Here is a 17,842-nt window from a genome sequence, read left to right as displayed (position 1 = left end):
AGAAGAGAGCCTCTCGTGGTCCCTCTTCTTCTCATTCCACTTCAATCACGGTGCACCATCTTCGGTCACCCGAAGAAGTTCCTAAGTATGTGTGAGATATTCGTCTACGCAACGTGATTGTTGAACGGACGGTCAACTCTAATCATTTGGAACCTTTCGGTATTGTTCCTATCCTTCAAGCTATAGGTTGAGCTAACATTTTAAATTAGGGCGGTCTGCAATATCGTTCCATTCGCAAGCCATGTTTTCTTGCATTAGTGACTTCTCTACTGAGAATCTGACTTTTACTATTACAACCAGAGAAGGTCCAATTGATGTGGACCGTCACTTAATTTCTAGATTGATGGATCTTCCAGTTAATGATGACGGTATTCCTATCTTTACTCTAGTGGTAAGACCTACTGAGTCTGAAAAACGGATGTTAACTAGAGTATTATGCAACATGGATGCTGATTGGAACTCAGGTGTGGCACTCAGTTCCAAATATATGTTAGCCAGATATAGGATTCTCCATCGAATTTTCATTTCTAATGTATATCTTAGGTCTGGTAACAAGACTGAGCTTACTTCTTTCATGGCTCGCATCTTTCACTCTATTGTTACTGATGTTCCTGTATGTCTTCTATCTCTTATTTGTTCCATCATTTATTCAATTTCATCTTCATCGAGTCATAGTGATATTCCATTTGCCTATCTTATGACTGCTTTAGCCACCCATAGTCTTGTAGCTATGCCTGTTAGGGAAGCTCTCATTAACTATCTTCCCTTCAACAACTCAAACATAAATAAGATGAATCTGAGGTTGGCTCCTCACCAAGTTGATGTGGGTGATGAAAGAGCTACTGAAGTAACTAAAAAGGAGGATGCTTTGCCTCCAGATGATGTTAATATGGATGACTTATTTGATGAGATTGATGAGTCAGACTCTGCAGCTGATCCTGACTTTCAGTCATCTTACTTTGATGAGTGTTTGCGATCCCTTGAGGAGAGGGTTGAGGATTTACATATGTCTCTAGAAAATTAATTTAAATACATGCGTAAATATATTAGGTGCATTAACAAGGGACTACATCCGATAGATCCTTCTATTCCTACTCCTTCATCTGGATCTGATTAGTCTTTTTCTTTTATTTTGGACATGTATTAATACTTTCTACTCTTGGATTTGTGTTGGGATCATGTGTGTTGGGATATTTCATGGACATACTTTTCTTTTTAGTATGTAGACATGACCTTGTGTATTAAGTTGATATTTTATTTATCATGGTGATATTTCCTTTCTTATTTCATTTACTTCTCTTATCTTTATATATCTTTCCTTTATCTTATTATGACAAAAAAAGGAGGAAAATTGTAAAGATGAGTGATGATTGTGGAATATGGAGTGTAGTATGTATGTTTTTTTACAAGTTCTACAAATCACCTCTCATGGATTAAGGGGGAGTTATGGAATGAGGGAGATGTGTTTGTTGATCATTAGTTACTCAAATTACTTAAATGGTGCGTGATTCTTTATTATGCATATATAACTGATGCATGATTCCTTATTGGTGCATGACTGGTGCATGATTCTTTATTGTGCCTAATTCTTTATTTGGTCTTGTTACAAATTTGACAAAGGGGGAGATTGTAAATGCTATTGTATAAATCTAGCACCCGTAGTATTGTCAAATTTTTTTATGTCAAACCATTTAGTATTTGTATCATGCTTCAAGTTGAAGTGATCAAGTTCGTACATTTTTAAGTTCTCTGGATCTTCATCGAACTTGCCTACATCTTCAAGTTGAAGTGAAGAGTGTTGAAGTTCATGTTTTCAAGATCATATTCAAGAACTCAAGTTCAAGTTTGAAGTTCAACTTCTATACGCTAAAGACTCAAAAACTCAAGCGTGATTCAAGCTCAAGTTCAAGACATCGAACTCAAACTTCAAGTATCACAAGTATTCAAGATTTTAAAGCGAGTGATGTTTCAATTATTCCTACTCACAAACAGGTTTGGATGACCCTAGATTGTGTCATATTCATTGCATATTCTTTGTGGGTCATTTCATTTATTTATAGATCATTTTTTCGACTAGTCTTAGACCTTGTTCGACTAGTCCAAGTACTTGCTTGACCAATCTAAGAGTTTTCTCGACCAGTCCAAGATCTGTTGCTATTTTTCATAATTTTCTGTTAGGCTCTCAACCACTCATGGAGACTGCATGACCAGTCGAGTGAACAGTGCTCGACCGGTCATGCAGGCTCGACTTAAAGTCCAGGAAGCTTTTCTACTCCCATTCGACCAGTCAAGTGCAATGCTCGACCAGTCGGGTAGGCCACTCGACTAGTCGAGTAACGGTCTTATCTTATCGCACCAGAAAAATTGAAATTTTATTGGTCCTTCGACCAGTCAAATCGACCCTTAGACCATTCGAGTGAATAGTATTTTCACACTACGCCAAAATCGCCAATTTGCGACGTATTTTTGCCACGGACTTCGTCCATCACAAAAACCTCTTGGTTTAATGATGGATTTAATCCGTCGCTAACAGAAAAAGTCCGTTGCTGAGCCCGTCTTTCTCGAAAATCCATAGTCCGAATGTTGCCGAATTTCGCGACGGACCAAAATTCGTCATTAAAATCTGATTTACGACATATTTATGACGGATTTTTGTCCATTGTAAGCGACAAACTAAATCCATCGCAAATTTTGATTTTGCGATGGAATATGATTAGTCTCAAATTCCCGCCCAAAATACCAGTTGGTGATGGTTTTCGGCTACTATTGCGACGGATCGTGGACCGTCGTAAAAAGGTCTTTTGCCCTAAACATTATTTTTTTTCATTTTTTTAGAATATAGTCTAATAATTGTTTTTAATACAATTTTAGTGGTTTAATTGTACATATTTTTATATAAGATTATTTTTTAAGAATTGATTGAATGTATATATATATATATATATATATATATATATATATATATATATATATATATATATTTTATAACAAATGAGTGGAAATTATTATTTTTAAATTTTAAAACTAATATTTAAATGATTTGTAATATCACATGAAAAAGAATATTGAGAAGTTCAAAAAAATTAACAATGTTAGAGAAAAAAAATGAGATTTTGAAAAAATAAAAATCGTGATTTAATAAAAATCTATTTTGTGGGAAAAAAAAAAAAGAATATTGAATAAAGTTGATAAATTTGAAAAAAAAAAAAAGCATTTGATTTTGAGAAAAAAATAATATCCTGAAAAAGAAAATTAAAAATATTTTAAAAATTGTGAAAATTTTCACAACGTTGAAAAATGAAAATATTTTTAAAAATAAAATAAAATTGACAAGTTCGAATAAAATGCTTTAAAAAAATGGAGAAGTTAAAAAGAATTCAAATTTTTAAAATAAAACAATATTAAAATATTGATACTTTATCAAAAAAAACAAACATTTTGAAACAAAAAATAAATAAGTTAAAAACTTTTGTGATTTTGAAAAATAATTGAAAATGTTCAAAAATTGAAATTAAAAGAAAAAGTTATTTATAAAAAAACTTAGATTTTGAAAAAATATATATTTAAAAAAATTTGAAAAGTTGAAAACAAAATGATGCTTTTGAAGAAAAAAAAAAATCGGCATCTTGGAATTTTTGGGAAAAAAATTAAATTTTGTGAAAATTTTAGATATTTTGAAAATAAAAATTCAAAATTTGTATTTTAATTTATTTTTTGAAATATTTTATAATAAAAATGATATTTTGTTAAAAGTTTTCAAAGAAAAATTAAGAGTAAAAAAATATACATTTTGAAAAAAATGTTATTTTTAAATGGAAATTGAAATTTATCTGTGAAATAAAAAAATTAATAAATTATTAGGCACATCCACTAATTGAACATTTAATCATTTTTAGACAACCAAATTAGTCTAGATTGAAAGTAAATAACTTCAGATGTTTAAATCAAATTTCACTCAAATTGTTGATCAATCTTGTATGCTTAATATCTTTCTCATATGTAGCTAGCCTAATTGGGGTGAGTAACTAGTCAAATTGAGGGTATTGATCAGTAAAATAGAGTGAATCGACCAGACATATAAAATGGGCCAAATATTATTGTCAAAATTGTGACCCAACTTATTGGCCTCGCGAGAACCTAAGAATTGATGTTAGTAAGTTTTGTGGAGCCCATCATGATGTGTGTCGAACATCAACACCGTGCATTTGATGTGTCCCCTTTAAGTTATGAGATATCTCAAAAATCATCCGTAAACGAAACTCAGGTGGGCCATACCATCTAAAACCATGTGAAGACATCTTTAAAAATATAAAAGCACTTGGTGGGGCCCACATGAGTTTTGAATGCGGCTAAAACTTGGTCTAACCCCTCATCCAAGTGGGACACACATAATGAGTGAGTTGGATATGTGAATCACATTAAGGCAAACCCAATATATGATTATGAATGTTTTAAGGAAACCCCTCTACATTTAGGTGAGTTACTCATTACCCTTAGCAGAGTAAACTCTGTGGGGTCCACCGTTATTTATTTATTTTATCCACTCTGTTTATCTATGTTAATAGATAATTTGAGGTCTAAAGAACAAAAAGGAAGCATATCCAAAGCTTAAGTGGACCACACCATAGGAAATAGTGTGATTGAACCTCTACAATTGAAAAATTCTTGGAGGCCATAGAAGTTTTGGATCAAGCTGATGTTTGTGTTTTCTCTTCGTTCATATCTATTTGATATTATGAATAGGTTGGATGGCAAATAAACATTACTGTGGGCCTAAGGAAGGTATTAATGTTGGAAATCATTATTCCACATTGTTTCGTGTGGCATGGTCCACTTGAATATTGGATTTACTGAAAATTTGGGATCAACCCACGTCATTCATCCATTTTTTGAGATCATTTTAGAGAATTATTCAAAAAATGAATCATATCGAAAGATCAAATGGACCACACCACAGATACCAACATGGATGGGAACGGATTGGCTACTCTGCTACCCGCCTGTTGGCTAGTATTCGGTGATATGTGGGCCCCACCATGATGTATGTATTTCATCCATTTTTACTTATCATTTTAAGGCTTGATCATAAAAATGATAGGGATATAAACCTAAGGTGGACCACATCATAGGAAAACAATATTGATTGGATATCCACCATTAAATTCCTCTTAAGGCCCATTGTACTGTTTATTTGACATCCAATCTGTTGATTAGATCATACAGGCCCTGATGAAGGGAAAAAAAAAAGATTAGCCTGATCCAAAACTTTTATGGCCCCCAAAAGGGTTTCAATGGTAGACGTTCAATCCCCCCACTGCTTTCTTCATTGTGGTCCACTTGATAGTTAGATCTGTCTTATTTTGTCTCAAGCCTTACGACGAGCTCGCCAGTTGGATGGACGGTTTGGATATAACACATACCTTATGATGGGACCCACAGAACTTGCTGACGTCGGCCAACTATTCCTCTCACTTCATTTGGTGGGAAAGGGATTAGTTACTCCCCAGCCACCGGAAGCGGATTGCGTACTGAGTAACTCAGTACCTTCAGCGTACTGAGTAAACTCTGTGGGGTCCACCGTTATTTATTTATTTTATCCACTCCATTCATCCATATTAGCAGATAATTTTAGGTCTTGAATACAAAAAGGAAGCATATTCAAAGCTCAAGTGGACCACACCACAAGAAATAGTGTGATTGAACCTCTACCATTGAAAAATTCTTGCAGTCCACAGAAGTTTTGGATCAAGCTGATGTTTGTTTTTTCTCTTCATCCATGTCTTTTTAATGTTATAAACAGGTTGGATGGAAAATAAACATTACTGTGGGCCCTGGGAAGGTTTCAACCGTGAAAATCATTATTCCACACTGTTTCCTGTGGCATGGTCCACTTGAGCTTTGAATTTACTACAATTTTGGGATCAACCTCTAAAATTAGCAGGAAAAATGGATGGACGGTGTGGATAAACCACATACATTCACAGTGGGCTCAACTGAGTTTACTCAGTACAATAAAAGCGTATTGAGTAACTCAGTACGCAATCCGATTTCCCAGCCACCAGCCCCGTGGCTGGTGGTCGGTGCTCTGTGGGCCCCACTATGATATATGTATTTTATATATTCTGTTCATCCATTTTTACAGATTATTTTACATTTTTATACCAAAAGTTAGCGGGATATAAATCTCAGGTGGATCACACCACAGGAAAACAATGGCGATTGGATATCCACCATTAAAATCCTCCTAAGGCCCACTGTACTGTTTATTTGACATCCAATCTGTTGATTAGGTCATACAGGACCAGATGAAGGGAAAAAGCAAAGATCAGTCTGATACAAAACTTTTATGGCCCCCAAAAGGTTTTAATGGTCCATGCTCATTCAACACTGTTTCCTGTAATGTGGTCCATTTGAGATTGGGACATACCTCATTCTTGGTCTTATACCATAAAATAATCTAGAAAAATAGATGGACGGCATGGATGAAACAAGTACATCATGGTGGGTCCCACAGAGCACCGACCACAGAGGAGTAGCCAATCCGTTTCCCATTTCGCCGGCCCTAAAACCGGACGCGGATTTCCTACTAAAGCCATTCGCACAATGTTCTTGCGCAATGATGCTGGGTGGGGCCTAACACCATGTTTTTGGGAAATCTACTCCGTTAATCCGTTTTTAGAGATCATTTTAGGATAAGAGACCAAAAATGAGTTGGATCCAAAAATCAAGTGTGTCACACGAGAGGAAACAGTGAGGAAACAAATACCTACGGTTAAAACCTTCCTGGGCTCCACCTTGATGTTTATATGCCATCCAAACAGTTTATAAGGTCATTAGCACTGGGATGAAGTGAAAATGCAAAAGAATGAAAAAAAAAAAAAAAAAAAAGCCCGAAACAAAGCTTTTATGGCCATAAGAATGTTTCAACGGTTCTCACTGAATCCTCACTGTTTCATCTCGTGTAGCCCACTTGAGTTTTGGATCCACTTAATTTTTTATACATTTTCCTAAAATGATCTCTCTAAACGGATTAACGGAGTAGATTTCCAACAAACGTGGTGGTGGGCCCCACCCAGGAAAGCCGCGTCCCCTAAAACGACCTGTTTTCGGGCGCGGATCAGCAACTGACTGGTTGAGTAGCAATGTCGCTACTGAAGTGACGTTATCAGATTTTTTTGGCCCCACAATGATGTATGTGTTGTATTCACACCATTCATCTATTTCGAGAGACTATTTTACAGCATGAAGCAAGAATCGAGGCAGATCCAAAGTTTAAGTGGACCCCAACACAGAAAACAGTGGGGATTGAACGCCTACCATTAAAAACTTCTTAGGGGCCAAAAAAGTTTTCGATCAAGCCTGTATTTGTGTTTTCCCTTCATCCATATCTGTGTTGACTCATTTACAGGTTTCACATTAAATAAACATTGTGGTGGGCCTAAAAATGAATCAACGGTGGGCGTCATTATATCCACTGTTTTCTATGGTGGGGTTCACTTGAGCCTTGGATCTGTTTCATTTTTTGGCTCATGCCATTAAATGATTTCTCCAAATGGATGGAGGGTGTGGATACAACACGTAAATCATGGTGGGGCCTACAAAACCAGGTGACGTCACAACCAGTCAGTATCTAATCCGCGTCCCCTGTTCTCTCTCCCTCTCATCCGCTCTCCTCTCTGTCTGTTCCTCTCCCAGTGCCGGCCCTAGAGATCTCTCCCACCTCTCTCTCTTCCTGTCGATCTCTTCATGAACATTGACGTAATTCTCCCTTTCTCTCTTAATCTCTCTCTCTCAATCGATTAATAGTGGTGGTTCTCTCAATCTCTCTCTCAATCGATTGATAGCGGTGGTTCTCTCTCAATCTCTCTCTCCCAGTGCCAGCCCTAAACGCCCTAGATTCGGAACCCCCATGATTGGAAACCCCCTGGATTCGGAACCCCCATGATTGGAAACCCCCTGGATTCGAAACCCCCGTGATTGGAATCCACGGTGCCAAATGACCCTAAGGGCCTGTTTGGGAGCGTGGATTTGGAACCCCCTCGATTCGGAATGGCAGGTGTTCTTATCATGATCCGGTTGCAATCATATGGTACTTAGAAGTGTTTCTTGCTTGGGGAAATTTGGGGCAGCATGCTCTACTCCTTCAGCACTACCTTGGTGATGCCGGCTTCAATCGATGGCATTTTCTATCCTGATTTGCAGAAAGATGGAAGGGCAAGTTGAGATCCAAGTGGTGCCTCTTGCTGGTGGTTGTTCTTTGGCATGTGCGGGTAGATAGAAATGATTGTTGCTTAAAATAAGAGCAGCTTGACTTCTGGGGTTGCTTGTAGGTTGAACTTGTGTTTGAGGCATTGGCTCCTTGATGGCTGTTTGAGAGTTTGGTTGCCTTAAGGGCTGTTGTATTTTATCTCTGTTTGTTTCTATTGTCTTTCTTTTCTTTCTTTGTTTTTTCTCTTTTTGGTTTTTGGCCTTGAATAAAATTAGTATCTTTCAAAAACAAAGAAAAAAGTTAAAAGTCCCAGCATATCGTATTGCAATGCATCTGGATGTATTCTAGCAAACATTCATCTTTGGATTTTCGAAATCCAATCTCATATATGATGAAATAAGGCCCGTTAGAGGTTTGCTAAGCCCATGTACAAGGCCTACCTTCTAATGGCATCACATGTGCCACCATGGCAGACAATGCAATATCAAAGCCATCCATCAGGTTGGTCCAGCTGTCAAGATGTTCTCACCCAAAAAAAATCAGGTTGAAGGAGTAGAGCATGCATACCATCCTAACAAGCGGGTGTAACATCTGAGCAGTGAGCAGTGCATAGGCTGACTCCCATTGTGAAAATGATCATAGACCAAAAAATTAGGTTGGTTCACTCATCATGTTGTTTATGCATACAAGTTGCATCTGGACTATTGGATATTTAATCAAAATCATTCACTCTTTTTGTACGAGGGTGGTCTAACGGTTGAGTGGATCATCCTGATTTTCTATATGGCCATTTTCATTCTGGGTACCACCTTAGACACCACTAAAATGTTCCACACTGGCCCACAGTTTCAAGTTTGATACTTGTGCTGTGTCAAAGTTTGTGGGGTTTATTGTAGTATACCATGTCATGGATGGATGGTGAAACACTTGACTTCTACATCTTTGGATTGTTTGGCAAAAGTTCAATGTTGAAATGCTCCCTGATACTTAAACCTCCTTTACCCAGGATAGGGACTGGCTGGCATGTTGCTACTAGGTGGAGTTGATGTTATTTGAACCATCAGTACTATGCACATTGTGTACACCAAGAGAATGCAAGCCATTACTCCTTTCTCATTCATAGATTACTTTCTTCATGTTGCCATTGTCGTAATTCTTTGTAGTCGTCATTTTACTTATATCTCCCTACATACTGCGGATGCTTCATTTTGACTCTTTTTTTCACATCATGGTTCATTTCTATCTTGTGTTTATTACTATTAATTTTTTTTTTGTGTTGTACATCATGGATCAGCAATGCAAGGTTACCAACCTAGATCCTCCACTCACAGTTCATTCATTTTGTAGGACCCTTAATGCTTCTGACACAAGCACCCATGGAAGATTTTCTATTCTCAAAAAGCATGCATATGAATGCCTTCCACCACTGGTGAGCTTCTAATAATATGTTTTCTTTTTATTCTCCAAGCATTGCACTTGCAATGTAGCTATTCTTACTTGCATTTCTTCCATGTTCTCTGCTCAGGATATGTCCCAACATCCCCCTTGGCAAGAATTGCTAGCTACAGCTTTTCATGGAATTGAATAGCATTTTTGTCACATTTTTCGAGGTTGGCTGTTGTCTTTGCATTAGGAATGTCTTTCACAAGTTCTTGTTATTTAAATGCTAGCCATGATCTAAAAATGAGTGCCCACTTTGCTGTAAGACATTACACATGTGTAGTGTAAAGGGTGGGTATGAATGTCTTTGCATCAATCCTCAGAACCCGCTCTGCCATAAGACATTACGGTGCATGATGGTTCCCAATAGGTTAAGTTGCAAATTATTATAAAGAGTTGGTTGGATATCTTTTATTTTTTATAAATGTTGTTAATAGTTGGTTGGATGATGAATGTATTTGCGAATGTGAATGAAAATAAACAACTTATAATATATATATATATATATATATATATATATATATATATATATATATATATATATATATATATGTTATCAATGGAGGATACCTTGTTTAGGGGGACATGAAATTCTTATAGCTTATGGTATGGTGCCCCAATATTGGTTATATGTTACTAGTATGTAGTAGATAATATTAGGTCCAATATTTTTTGTATGTGGCTAAACTATTGGCTGGTCAGTTTGCTTCCTAATAAGTGTGAAATGTGAACTGTTGGAAACTCTCTTAAGTCCTCAATTAAGTCTAGGATCTCCACAAGGAATACTTGCCCATCTTCCAAAGGTAGCAATTTACTTGTGAGTCCATTGAATAGCCTTAAATGATGCACTTGTTAGCACCACAAGTCACAAACTGGGAGTTTCTTAGACCCAACTGAAGTACTCCGGTTCTCCAATTGTAGAATCTTGCCAAATTGGTCCATAGAAGAGATTAAAATCATCCCTCTTGAGCCATCAAATACAACTCCACGTCTTTCTTATGCTAGATTCACCCCAACCATCAAGTTCAACTCAGCAATTGCATCCATTACTGAAACCCAGCACACAGGAGGCCTTTTGCTGCATCTGGAAGTCCTTTCACTATTCTGTCCAGCCCATTTTTACTTGGATCACTGGTACACAGTGTAGGAACTGATTTATGATTTGTGATGCTTCTCAGACAAGATTAACCTGGTATGCTGTGGTAGTCTTGGTCATTCATTTTTGGTTTGCTGATCTGATTCGTTTTCGTTCACTAGTTTGGAAGGCATGTTTTGGCTAATCTGGTACGGTGTTAATAGTATATGACTGATTCCTTTGTCTGCACTTCAAAATAAAGTGGCTCAACTTTTATGCAAAATTTTGATGTTTTGAATATTATATAATACAGAATATTAATTCTCATATATCTACATGTACTAATGCTTCTAATGCATAGCATGCAAGTGTTGTTTAAGTAATAACATATAACCACAGAACCAGGTTTAGTTACACATCAACTGTTGTAGAAATGTCAGAAGACACTGCATCTAAGTGTAGGCACTTGAGCTTAAAAGCCTTGTAACATTCAACTGCAACGGCTTTTTAGACTTCATTTGTGGTCTGAATTCCAAACCAAGCTTAACTGCACCACATTTTAGTATGTTTTTATTTTGGGTAGGTGGTTTGGAATGCACTTTGCCAAACAAGGTAACCTTGTCCAGGCCATTGGGTTTGTCAAGACAGGATTTGTTCGTGGAAGGTTTGCATTTCCTTCTGCTGCCATTCATTCCAAATTCCTTATTCTGAACTAGAATTAATGGAAATGATTTTTGTATTCTTCTTTAAACATCTTAATATTGTGTCATGTGCATTTGTTGTATGTGACTGCAGCACCAAGCCAATGGCAGAAGCCTTCTGTGAGGCAGCATTGCATGCTCGGCTGAGAGGAGAGCAGTGGAGTGAGATGCAAGAAAAGGGGAGGCCTGAGATTTTTGTGCTGGTAAGGAATCTGCGGTCTGCCGCCTATCGGCTTGCCCTTGCAACCATTGTAGTGGAACAACAGGTGGAAGACATGGAGTTCACGTAAGCTGCTGCATCTCTATTTATCCAAGTCCCTATTTCATCTCCTAATTTAGAGTACATTCTTATACCGTTTAGATGGGAAAATAGCTTAAAATCACATGATGGGTTAACAGGTATGTGGATCTCAACTAGATAGGCAGTGCAGGTGGATCCTCTCCCGCCAAATAAAACCATTGCATTTCCAGGTATGTTGATGTCGACCAGATAGGCAGTGCTAATGATTTCATTATTTATCTATTTATTTGAAACAAATATATGAATATAATCAAATTGTTCCGACTCCTGATATTTGTGTAGGCCTTGGCATGCTTTCAGGAAGTCACCAACAGATATTGCCAAGAGAAGAAATCTGTATGTCTTGATTCACCCCATCTTTCCATATACATTGTTTTATAAAGCAGAATTGTATTAGAAATTGCAGTCTTAATTGAGTATGGAGTCCTGATGCCACTTGTAATCATAATTTGGTTCAGACAAGAAATTAAATAGGAATTCGAGTTGTTAATGGAAATGTGCATCTAGATATTGCTTGCCTATAACGTTGGACTTGCTCTTATACAGACATTGTGCCAAATGTTTATTATCAATGTTGGCCATGGTTTTAGGCTGTTGTGGAGCATAGTTAGTCTTTTATCGATACAAAAACCACTTCAAAGATTCATGTACTCTCAATGACGCTTTTCTTCTATTTGTATTTAATTAATTAGTGTTTCGTCTTCTGGAAATACTGTGATAATGTGTCTAGCAGTAGTTTTTGACATGCTTCTCTAATTTGGAAGGGCAGGGTTCTTAGAGTTTGATGAATATGTTCCCATGGTAGACAAAGCTGTGGATTCAAGCTGGAAGAAAGAAGTGTCCCATCGAAAGCTCCCGTCTCCTAGAAGTATGTAAGTATATATTAGATTTCATTAAGGAGTTGCAGGCTTTTGCAAGTCAATGGTTATATGTTGTTATATGAGGTAGCATATTGAGTGGATTCCATTTATGTGCATGTATTTATCATATGAGGTATCATATAATGCTTTAGCAGGGAGTTTATTTTCAGTATGATTGAACTTTTTAGTTTGATGAATAGGATTCTTATTAAACAATCATGTGAATAGGATTTATTTTGTGAATAGAATTCTTAATAAACAATCATATGAATTATTTCTTGAATGACTATCAGGTGTAAGACAAAAAAAAATAAAAAAATGACGACATTTGTGGTAATTTACAGATATTTTAGCGACGGACCAAATCCGTCGCTAATTTCTGAACAAGTTTGAAAATTGACGGACTTGGGTCACTCTCCTCATATTAGCGACGGACCTTATCTGTCGCTAATATTATTAATGACGACGTTTTTCTCAAATTTTAGCAACGGATTTTATATTTTTTATGATGGATCTTATCCGTCACTCCTATGCGATGAACCTTATTCGTCGCAGATTAAACGACGGATTTTATCCGTTGAAAAAAAACCAACCCAGTAAACAGCGACGGACGAAATCCGTCGTTTATTTGGTTTTACGATGGATTTATTCCCTCATAAATTGGCGATTTTAGCATAGTGTCACCTATAAATAGAGCACGAATTTAAGAGTTTATTCATTCATTTAAGCGAAATCAAGACACCACTACAAGAAATAAGCTTGTAAATTTATTAAGCTATTCTGTTCTCATTTTAGATTCTCTTTAATTAGCTTTTGTAATTTGATTTTATGATCTTCATTCCAATCTTATATTAAGAAGGGATTTGAGTTTTTCCCTTTCTTGAGATCAAAAATAAATCAAGCTAGCCCACGTTGATTTAATTAAAAAAATCATTTAGAACTATAACCTTTTCATCTGTGAGACTGGACATTGAACATCTTCGTCTTCATCGGATTGGTTCCACCGAGCTTCTTCAAAGGAGAATTTCCAAATAAGTATTATTTACAATTCTGTATCTTTTTGGTTTTTAAAGTTGTGCTAGAAAAATCTTTTTTTGGTTTGTCTGAGGTAATCCAAAAAATCTCAGTGTGGGGTTTTTGGAATTGTTTAGGCCCAATCAAAGACACAATTGTAAAGGTTTTAAGGTAAACCTTGGAAAACCTTTTTTCATAGTGAACGCTAATATCCCAAGGGAGTGAATATTAGGATTAGAGTAGTTGTGTGGTAGTTTTCTAACAGTTGGTGTACACACAAACGAACCACTATAATTCCTGGAGTTGTGGTGAATGATTGTATGTGCTTATGTGTGTGAATGTTGTAATTTATTTTAACCATTTTTGGTGAATGGTATAATTTATTTTATGCACTTGTGGGAATGTTGTAATAACTTTGTTTATTTTATTTACTATTTCCTTTGCCTCTCTATTGGTTAGGGTTTTTTATACTTACAAACGTTCTAGTAAGGTTGTCCTGCTATAAGTCTTTGGTTTTTGGTGTTAGGTTGTCCTTAGAACTAAGTTTGTATCAACCTCTCAAGACTAGTACATTTGATGTTGCTATTTTCTTATGCTTTATTATTATTTGAATTGTGCTATCTTTTTTTCAATTTCGCATTTATTTTTTAATTTAGCATAGTCTTATTCCACCCCCCCCCCCTCTAGGACGTATAGCTTGGATTTTTCAAGCAGCAACAGAGGCACACTGACCGCCCAGCCGCCAGAGCACCGGCAGCACCAGCGACACCCCCGGCACCACCTTAAAGGTATCTTCCCGGTGCCTGTTATGGATGCGGTGGGATAGGACACCGTAGGTGGGAGTGTCCCCAACCGCAGTAGCAGTAGCTGAGAGCACCACAACAGCCTCCTCAGCAGCAGCGATAGCAACTCCTACTACCGAGGCCCCCTCAGCAGCAGCATCAGCACCAACCTCTGAAATCTCACCAACAGAGGCAGCAATTTCGACCGCCTCAGCGACATCAGCAGCAGCAGCACCCTCAGAGGGGACAAGCACCTCCCCAACCCACTCAGGCTAGGTTCTACGTGGCTTAGCAGGACCCGCAATCATTTAGAGGAGTCATTGAGGATATTCTTCCCATCTCTGCATACATTGCACGAGTTTTGTTTAATTTCAGTGCTTCGCATTCTTTTATGTCCGAGGAATTTTGTCATTCGACTAGATTGCCAAAAGAGTCTACTTGCGAGGGGTTGATCGTATCAACGCCCTTGGGGAAGACTACAGTATTAGGCCGCTTATGTCCGTCTTGTAGCGTATTAGTGGGAGAGATTTTCTTGCCGCCAACTTGTTTGTACTGTCGATGTCGAATTTTGACGTTATCTTGGGCATGGATTGGCTCGCGAGTACCACACTATTTTGGACTACTCTACGAGGACAGTCACGTTCTATATACCAGGCTTGCCGCAGTTCCAGTTCGTTGCCAAGCCCAAAGGAAAGCCGTTGTCTTGTTTGATATCGTGTGCAGTAGAGAAGCCCGTGGCGGTGAGTGTTGATCAGTTGCCAGTTATTTGTGATTTTCTTGAGGTGTTCCAGAAGATTCCGGGATTACCGCCACGCTGGCATATTGAGTTTTAGATTGATCTTGTGCCCAGTACCGAACTTATCTCAAATGCCCCGTATCGTATGGCACCAATGGAGTTGTGAGAGTTGCAGCAGTACTTAGACAAGTTACGTGAGTTGGGTTTCATTCGTCTGAGCAGTTCACTGTGGGACGCTGGTGCTCTTCATTAGGAAGAAGGATGGCTCATTGAAGCTCTGTGTGGATTACCACGAGCTCAACAAGGTCATAATCAAGAATAAGTATTCTCTTCTGAGGATCAACGATTTATTTGATCAGCTGTAGGGTATATAGTTCTTTTCAAAGATTGACCTGCGCTCTGGTTATCATCAGATTCGGGTCCGAGAGGAGGAGATCCCGAAAATAACATTCAGTACGCGCTATGGTCATTTTGAGTTTCAGGTCATGTCCTTCAAACTGACCAATGTGCCCGCTGTCTTCATGCAGTTGATGAACGAGTTTTTCGGTCCTTATCTTGATCAGTTTGTTGTGGTCTTCATCGACGACATTCTGATATATTCGAGGACCCGTGAGGAACATGAGTAGCATCTGGAGATTACATTACAGACCCTCCATGCCCACCAGCTATATGCGAAGCTAGAGAAGTGTGAGTTTTAACAAGAGGAAGTGAAGTTCCTCAGTCACATGGTGAAGAGGGAGGGCGTCGTAGTGGACCCTTCGAAGGTTGAGGCAGTGCGTCAGTGGGGCCAGCCTACAAACGCGTCTGAGATCTGTAGTTTTCTTGGTTTGGCGGGCTACTACCGGCATTTCATTAAAGGATTCTCCGTTTTGCAACCCCATTGACCAGGTTGATTCGGAAGGGTGCAGAGTTTGTTTAAAGCGACGCCCGTGAACGAGCATTTATAGAGCTAAAGGACTGACTCATGTCCGCTCCTGTCCCCACTCTTCCCTTTGGGAGTGATGGATTTATTGTATTTACCGATGCCTCAAATATTGGTTTAGGTGTTGTCATGATGTAACACAGGAGACCAATGGCCTTCGCGTCTCACCAGCTCATGGTCCATGAGCTGAACTACCCCACGCATAATTTAGAGCTGACAACAGTCATCTTCGCACTGAAGGTGTGGAGGCACTATCTCTATGGGGTTAGGTTTAAGCTCTTCTCCAACCACAAGATCTTGAAGTACCTATTCTCTCAGTCTGAGTTGAACATGACGTAGAGGCGTTGGATGGAACTCCTGAAGGATTATGATTTTGATCTTTAGTACCACCTGAGCAAGGCGAAAGTGGTGGCAGATGCTCTTAGCTGTCAGCTACAAGGCCTGGTGGCACACATGATGATTTAAGACTGAAAGATGCTTGAGGATGTGTCATCATTTGACTTCGAGATCGGCTTGCAGTCTTCCATTGTGCAGTTATCGAACCTATCGATTCAACCCTCTTTTGTCGCAAGGGTGATCGAGGCTTAGCAGACAGATGAGTCATTGTGGAGTTATAGAGCAGAGACAGCATCTAAGAGTCAGTCAGATTGGCATATTGGATTTGATAGTGGACTTCGCTTCAAAGGCCGATTATGTGTCCCGGATATTCCTGAGTTGCATAGAGATCTTATGACTGAGGCACATCGATCGCAGTTTTCTATCCACCCTGGTTCAATGAAGATGTACCGTGATATGAGGCGATAGTATTTTTAGATGGAGATGAACCGCTAGATCACTAGTTTTGTGAACAAGTATGACATATGCCAGCGTGTTAAGGCCGATCATCAGAGACCCTTAAGCCCATGCAGCTGTTGAGCATCCCGATGTGAAAGTGGGAGCGTGTGTTGACAGATTTCATTATGGGCTTGCCAAAGACTCAACGCAATCATAACGCCATCTGGGTGTCATGGATCGCCTGACGAAGTTGACATATTTTCTCATGATTCGTGCGACTTAGTCCTTCGACCAGCTTGCCAGATTATTCATTGAGGAGATTGTGAGACTGCATGGCGATCTAGTCTCGATTGTTTCTGACCGAGACCTAAGGTTCACATCTTAATTTTGGGGGAGCTTTCAAAGAGCGATTGGGTCTATTTTGCAGCTCAGTACCGTGTATCATCCGCAGACCGATGGGCAGATCGAAAGGATCAACCAGATCCTTGAGGATATGCTTCGGGCTTGCGCGATTGACTTCGAGGGTAGCTATGATAAACATTTACGATTGGCTGAGTTCGCATACAACAACAGCTATCAGGTGACCATTGACATGACTTCTTTTGAGGCACTATATGGCAGAGTGTGTAGATCTCCAAGTTGTTGGACCGAAGTTCGAGAGCAGTGTCTCCTAGGTCCCGAGCTTGTGCGATAGACGTCAGAGGCTATCGATATCATCAGGTAGAGGATGTGCACAGCTCAAAGCTGTTCCCTCCCCAAGTATAGGGTTATGATGTAGTAATAAACTCGGTAAGACTGAGGTCGAATCCCAAGGGACTGATACCTGTACGTTATCTGAAACTACGTAGAACTAGAACTGGACTAAGATGTAATCTAAATCAAATAGAATTTAAGGAATAATTGTGGAATAATTATCGAAAACTTAAACAATTCAGGGAAGGGAAACTGGGGATTCAGAGGATCCACTTGTAGAGATCAGGGAGATCTTATGCCATCACCATAAAAATTAAACTGAACTTCTTTTAATA

The 17,842-nt window shown here is 38.5% G+C and overlaps 1 long non-coding RNA gene across 1 annotated transcript; it reads left to right on the top strand.

The window, feature by feature from the left end:
* Positions 1 to 11,523: 11,523 nt before the first annotated feature.
* LOC131238552 (uncharacterized) lies at positions 11,524 to 12,209 on the top strand. The gene is made up of 3 exons (XR_009167915.1): positions 11,524 to 11,711; positions 11,825 to 11,896; positions 12,009 to 12,209. It is a non-coding gene; the product is annotated as an uncharacterized LOC131238552 (long non-coding RNA).
* The last annotated feature ends 5,633 nt before the right edge of the window (positions 12,210 to 17,842 follow it).

The sequence above is a fragment of the Magnolia sinica genome, chromosome 3 (genome assembly GCF_029962835.1).
Source record: "Magnolia sinica isolate HGM2019 chromosome 3, MsV1, whole genome shotgun sequence".
NCBI classification, from domain to species: domain Eukaryota; kingdom Viridiplantae; phylum Streptophyta; class Magnoliopsida; order Magnoliales; family Magnoliaceae; genus Magnolia; species Magnolia sinica.
This window is presented reverse-complemented; position numbering and strand designations above follow the sequence as displayed.